This window comes from Vigna unguiculata, chromosome 8 (assembly GCF_037176805.1).
Source record: "Vigna unguiculata cultivar grain cowpea cultivar isolate G323 ecotype 2 chromosome 8, ASM3717680v1, whole genome shotgun sequence".
Taxonomy (NCBI): domain Eukaryota; kingdom Viridiplantae; phylum Streptophyta; class Magnoliopsida; order Fabales; family Fabaceae; genus Vigna; species Vigna unguiculata.
Window position 1 is genome coordinate 28725754 of NC_140799.1, and position 7697 is coordinate 28733450.

The following is a 7697-nucleotide window of genomic DNA, read 5'->3' on the forward strand; positions in this document are numbered from 1 at the left end:
TTAAAAAAAGAAGGAAAAAAATGAACTTACTTAAAAGAAGAAATTGTTCAGTCCAAAATGTTCATTAACTCTTCAATTTTGTCCTAGTGCAATTTGATTTTGAAAATAATAAATAAATGATGGTGAAAATTGAGATGGAAATAAAACGAGAGAAAGAGATGGAAGCCCGGAAGAGAAAAACCAAATAAAAAAGTATAAGAAATTATAATAAAAAAAACGTGATTTTTAAATTTAAAAAAAATTCCAAACTAAATTAATATAAATAAATTAATAATATATAAATAAAATAATAATATATAAATAAAGTAATAATATATAAATATATTTTTTTAAAATATATAAAAAATAAAATAAAATAAAATAAAAATCAATTAATATAAATAAAGAAATAATATATAAATATTATTTTTTAAATAAATAAAAAAAGAAAAAAAAATTGTTGGGGGAGCCGTGGCTCCCCTGTCATATCCTTGTTTCGCCACTGCCTATTTTAAAAAAGTAGTGGAATCAACCTATTTTCTTTATCATTGTTTTTATATCTTTTTATCTTTTTACAATTTTATTTCTTCCTATCATTTATTATTTAATATTTTATTTTTCTTTCTCTTCTACTATTTTTATTTTACTTGACTAACATTTTTGTATAGATTTTATAAGGACTAATTTATTAGAAATCAATTCTGTATTTGTTGGGAGATAACTTTGGGTTACTTTATCCTTACTAATATTTTTGACTACTTTGTTAACAATACTAAAATTCTTATAGATTAGTGGTATTAATTTGATCGCGTCAACGACAATGTTATAATAACACATAAAAATAAATTAACATCTAACAAATAAATACCTTTTAATCACATTTTTATTAGGATAAAAAGAACCTAAATTGAGACAAAGTTTAAATCTATTTATAAAAATAACAAACAAATATAAAAAAAATGTAACCTAATATATAAACTTTTGTTAGTCCCTTCTAATCATAGGTCTTGGATCTTGGTGTTACCAAGAACCTACTTTTTGACATCTCAAATTAGATAATCACATACACCAAATTTTTAAGTCATTATTTCATTGGTTGGACAACATTCGACCTTAAGATTTGGTGTATTTCCATTAAAGTCATCACTTCGTCTCTTATTGTCAAAAGGTTTGTGTGATGCAAATTTGTAGATAGATTGTCTTAGAAAGTCAAACTCTCTACCCATAAAGTTGAATGAGTAATCAAAATTTTTTATTCAAGACAATAATCTATCAAATTAGGTACACAATTGTAGTTTTGGGAGACAGAGTTTTCGAAAATTCATCAATTGTGAATCTTAACATTGAGATTTGAGTTGCCGCTAAATTATAAATACTAACCCAAACCGTGTGCAAATGTAGCCACAAATACTGAAAAATCATGGCCATTGAACAAATTACGAAAACAAAAACCGCCCACGCTTGTAAACATGTATTTATTATTGTGATAAACACATTGAGTAACTAAAAGAAAAATATAAAATATTTTAAGAGAATTAAACTAAAATAAAAATATTTATTTAAAATTAACTATTATTGGATAGTAAAAATAAAAATTTATCATGTAAAAGGAACAAGAATATAACTTTAAACTTTTTTAAATAAACAAGGAAAGAAATTAAAAAAATATGTACAAAGAAATAAATTGAAAAGATATAAAAATTAAAATTCAATGTATTGGGGTGAGAGAGGCTCGAACTCTCGACCTCAGGATCACTCAGAAGCTATGAGACCTACGCGCTAGCCAACTGCGCCACCACCCCTTGTTGAATGCTTTATTTCTGTATATAAATAAACTATTCCTTATTCAAACAATTTTCTTCCACCGATGCTGTTGTATAGAAACCTTTCAACTTTCTTACTAAATTCTCAACCCTTGCAACTTGCTTAGCCTTTATTTGCTTATGCTAATTCAGAGACAAGGCGTGCAAATAAACCGGAAGATTAGAATTTCAAATACATAGAGTTCGATCTATGTTAATTTTTGAAAAAAAAGGATTGGACTCGAGGGATTAAGAAAAATTTTTCCACACTTAAACTATGAAAAAAATATATGAAAAGTTAATGTAAAACATGTATTATTTTCATCCTTGTCCTTATTCTTTGAAGAGATAATAAATAATGACAATCTTCACCGTTTATATTTGGGTTAAATATATTTTTAATTCATAAAATTTGATTAAAATTATTATTTTTTTATTCGAAACTTTTGATATATAATGATTCATAAACTTTGATATATTAACTCTTTATATTTTGTACATGTGAAATGCTTTTATTTTCATTAGCATAAGAAAATTCATAAAATCAAATAAGTCTTTCTAAAATTTTACAAACCATCTAATAAGGGTTCTTGTAGAACATGCGGCTTACCTTCGATAAATTTTATACAAAAAATAATTTTCTGTTTTTTCTTATTTAAAATTTTTCATCTTGTAAAAGTAAAAAAAAAAAAAAAACAATGATTATGTCTTGGTGATAATCGACCATTATGTCTATGTCTATATCAAGACTTGCACGCCAATAACATACCAATTAGAGATGTCAGAAAAATCCGTATTCGTGTAACAGAAAAGAATAAGAACAGAAAATGAGAAGGGCTCTTAGCAGAGGAAACTGAATATATTGAATAGATGTTACTTGACTTTTACAATAGGGTGATAACATGTATTTATACACAGCAATACTAACAAATTAACAACAAATTGACAATTATATACCAACTAAGCATAACAGAATGACAATTGTTAACAGCTGGCTCTACACTAATAGCCCCCCATAAACTCAAAGGGGTTGAGAATTACAAAAAGAATCAACAATATTGAGTTTGGAACGTAAAAACAGAAAACGGCTAGGAGATAGAGGCTTAGTTAAGGCATCAACCCACTCATCTGTTGCAGGTATATGAAAAACCCGAAGCTGTTGAGTTAAGACTTTTTCCTTGACAAAGAAAACATATATTTCCATGTGTTTGGTGCGAGATTGTAAAACTGGATTGTGAGTGACAGCAACCGCACTCTGATCATCACAATATAAAGCTGGCACAACGGAGGAAACAACTAATTCAGTAAGAAGAGTTTGGATCCAAGTAATTCCAGCTACAACGCTTGCTAAAGAGCGATATTCTGCTTCAGTGGAGGACCTAGCAACAACAGTTTGTTTCTTCGACCATGTCAACACGCAAATTCGTCCGGGTTATTAAAAAATTATTTCCAAAATATCCAAAAAAATAAGTGGTAATAAATTGTCTTATAAATAATAAAATTTATTAAAAAGTTTTTCTTTAAATTTTTATTTTATTTTTATTTTTAAATAATAAAAAAAAAGAGATTTTGTTTTCAAATTAAAGATTGAGTTAAAATAAATCCATTTTTTTTTATGTTTTCTTTATTTAATTAATTGAAATTTAATAATTATAAAAAAGGGGGAAACGATTTTGATTAATGTAATTAGGAGGGAACAATTGATGTTTTGATAGCAATGTAACTTCCATCAGTTTTTAAAGAGCACGTTAATATAGAGGGAGGAACTGCCATTTTGAGGGGGAGAAAAGGAGAAGATTCACTGTAATAGGATCATCTTCTCACAATTTTCGTCCAAAAAAGTTCATCCTCATATCAACATTAATTTACTCATCTCCATTTCAATTCAATTGAGAGCCATAACCCAGAAAAAAGATTCAAAGGTGTATATTAGACAATTCAGCGGCAAGGATAATTAAAGAACAAACACAAGGGAACGAAAAAGATTTGCGCATAGCAGGTTACACAATTTTTGCTCAGTTTCGTTTATTTTGGTAATATTATTTTCATCTCCAACTTTTAAGTTAATAAACCACAATCAAAACTGAAATTGGACCGAGAAGGAAGGGGTTTGAATAGAGAGAAAAGGGGTCACGGTGATGTGTGGTGTTGTGGAGTTGGTGGTCTTTGGCGGCACGTTCTGATGGTGGATGTCTACGACAATGGCTTGATAACATCGGAGTAGCACGATGTTGACCAGGCGGAGAAGAGACGCAAACATGGAGGCCATGCTGTGGTGCTCCGCGCATTTGAGAGAGGCGAAGCCGCCGTCATTGGAAGAACGACGGTGGCAGCGTGAGATAGAAGATGAAGTTGGGGGCATGTTTTTTTTACGGTGCTGTTTTAAAGAACATGAACTTAATTAGTTTAGAGTGTGTTTAGATAGAGTATTTTAATGAAGTAATTCATTTTTTTGAAGAATTTAGATTTCTTTGTAATGAAATGCTTTGTTTGGATACAGAAATTAACAAGCATTTCAAATGTAAGCATTTTTTTTAGGGATTTCAATTAGCTAAATTAGTAGAAATTCAAATACCCTCAAAATAGGTGGAATTTGAAATTCTTCTCACTCAACCTCACATTCTAGACTCTTTGGTAGGCCCGATGACACAAACGGGGCCGACGATTCAGACGGGTTTGACGACCTGAATGGGCTCGACGATCCAGACGGGTTCAACGACCCAGACGGGCCCGACGACCAAGACAGATCCAACGATTCGAATGGGCTCGACGATCCAGACGTGTCTAACGACCCAGACGGGCCCGATGACCCAAACGGGCCCGACGACCCAAACGGGTCCGACGACCTGAATGGGCTCGTCGACCCAGACAGGCCCGAAGACCCAGACGAGCCCGACAACCCGAACGGGCCTTACGACCAGAACGGGCCTTACGACCTAGAATGGCCCGATGACTCAGACGACGCAAACTATCTGGACAAAACTAATGATCTGATGAGCCTGAAAATCCAGACGGGTCCGACGACCCAAACGGGCTCGACGATCCAGATGGGCTCGACAACTCGGATGAGCCTGACGACCCGGACGAACCCTACGACACAGACTGCCCGACGACCCAAACGAGCCCTTCCAAACCTTCTGGCCCGACAACCTGGACGGGTCCGACGACCTGGACGAGCCCGACAACCCGGATGAACCCTTCCAAACCGTCAAGCCCGACGATCCAAACGAGCCCGAAGATTTGGAAGGCTCGTCCGAGTCGTTAGACCCGTCCAGGTCGTTGGCCCGTCTAGGTCATCGGGCCCGTTCGGGTTGTCGGGCCCGTCCGTGTCGTCGGGCCCTTCTTGATCGTCGAGTTTCCAAATTTATCATGAACTCAAAACATAATTAAGCCTAAAATAAATATTGTTAAAGCTAAATTTTATCTCACAATAAATTCAATTTTTTTTCCAAACAAGAAATTGAAATGTAAGGTATTTTAATTTCCTTATCCAAACAAATTATTTAAAAAATGAATGAAATTTAATTACAAGCAATTCAAATGCAAAACATTTCAATTTCTAAGTATTGTTGAAATGCTCCATCCAAACACAAGGTTAGGATTTTTTAGGCAGATTTAATATTTTCTTCGTGCACCCCATAATTAATTCTTACAACACCATCTTAATTGAGTTACTAATTTCAATCATTTGGTATGCACCCCATAATTTACTCTCGCACCACCATATTAATTGGGTTAATAACTTCAAATGTTTTCTTCTGCACCTCCATAATTTAATTTATATACCTATGCATATTTGCATTATAATATGGCCATTTGTTTTGTTTTATTTACTTCATGCACTCCCAAATGTAATAACCCCAAACCCCTTTACATTTAGTTTTATTTTATATCATGTACCTGCGTTTTCACTAAGTACACACCCCACTCCTTTAATTTCCTTTTTTAGTTTAGAATATGTTTACTTTATGAACCACGCGTTTCTCTATGTGCACCTCGTTTCCATATTTGTAGTTTTTCTCATACTCACTTATGCACTCTTATTTTCTATTTCCAATTTTATCATTTTTTAATCTCACATTTCGATCACATAATTTTCAAAAAATAATAGAAGTATTTTAAAATTGAAATAAAAATTAAAATAATTTTCTTTAAAATGATAAAAATAAGAATAAATAAAATTTAAAATTATTTTCCTTATTTTTCTTTTTAGTGTCTAATCGACCGTTCGCGTCACACGACACTTCTTTATAAATATAAAAATTATAAAACTAGTTTTGGTATCTAATCGACCGCTCGCGTCGCACGATACTTCTTTTTAAATATAAAACTCATAAAATAGTATTGGTGTCTAATCGACTGCTTGTGTCGCACGACACACCTTTTCAAATATATAAAAAAATCATCTAAATGTTTTGGTGTCCAATCGATCGCTCGCGTCGCACGACACTTCTTTTTTTTTGTTCTTCTTTTTTTTAAATACAAAAATCATAGAAATATTTTGGTGTCTAATCGATCGTTCGTGCCGCACGACACTCCTTTTCAAAAATAAAAATATAAAAAATGTTCTTTGGTGTCAACTCGGCCGCACGCGTCGCATGACACTCATTTTCAAAAATGTCAAAAGACAACTTTAAAAATTAAATATTCTAATCAAGTTTTATCAAGAACTACGTGATCCTTGATTCTCCATTGTGAATGGAGATACGTAGGAGCAGGGCAAGTCCTTGTCAGGTTCACTTCGCAAAAATTAAAAGGTTTTCTAAATCATTTTCAAATAGTTTTATAAAGAACTATGTAGCCCTGATTTCTCATTTTTAATGAGAATACAAAGGACCAAGGTTTTTACCCTTGTCGGGTCCCTTTCACTCAAAATATATGTTTGTTCAATATTTTCTTATTTTTATGGGAAAAATAAATATTTAAAATAAACACATCTCTTTTGCAAATTTAATTAAAGGTACCGCTTTTGGGTGGGCGCTGTAGGGTGTTAATACCTTCCCTACGCGTAACCGACTCCCGGATCCTAAATTTGGTTTTCGCAGACTTTATTTTATTTTTAGGGTTTTCCATAGTTTTCCAGAATAAACTATGGTGACTACTTCTAATATCTTTTTCTAAATGAAATTTATTTTTAGTTCGTCGTCCCGTCGCGATTTAGGTTGCGACAAACCACCAAGAGAAAAGATTGGGTCCAAAATAGATTGCAGCCCCTGACGTAGAACGACGATCATTAACATCAAAGGCCCAATTCGAATCACATACAACTTTGATGAGAAACGGTTTGGAGGAAGGAGCTGCTTGAATATGTAAGCCATGACTGACAAAGCCTTTTAAGTATCGCAAAATGCGCTTGACAACAACCCAATGTGAATCCAACGGAGTAGCCATAAACTGGCACACTTTATTAACAACATAGCTTAACTAGGGGCGGGTTACAGTAACATACTGAAGGGCACCAACAACTGACCTGTAAAGAGAAGGGTCATGAAAATGATATGTCCCATGTTTACTGAGTTTGTAGTGCGCTGTCATAGGTGATGAGACAGATTGGGCTTCAACCATTTTAGTCTTTTGTAAGAGATCTCTAATATACTTACTTTGAGTTAGAACAAGAGAGCCATCAAGAAGAGACTTAACCTCTATACCAAGAAAGTAATCCAATTTACCCAACTGTTTAAGAGAAAAGTTAGAATGAAGCTGAGATATAAAGCGTTTAACCAGAGAAACACAACTGCCAGTAATTATGATGTTGTCCACATATATTAAAACATACACAGTACTATTGTTATCCATGTAAATGAACAAAGAAGGATCACACTTGCTATCAACAAAATCAAGTTGTAGCATAATCTGTTTTAGATGCTGAAACCATTGCCTCAGGGCTTGCTTAAGACCATATATGGCTTTATTAAG

General features: G+C 32.9%; 1 non-coding gene across 1 annotated transcript; it reads right to left on the bottom strand.

Moving 5' to 3' along the window:
* Positions 1–1696: 1696 nt before the first annotated feature.
* TRNAM-CAU (transfer RNA methionine (anticodon CAU)) lies at positions 1697–1781 on the bottom strand. The gene is given in 2 exon segments: positions 1697–1732; positions 1744–1781. It is a non-coding gene; the product is annotated as a tRNA-Met (tRNA).
* Between the last annotated feature and the right edge of the window lie 5916 nt (positions 1782–7697).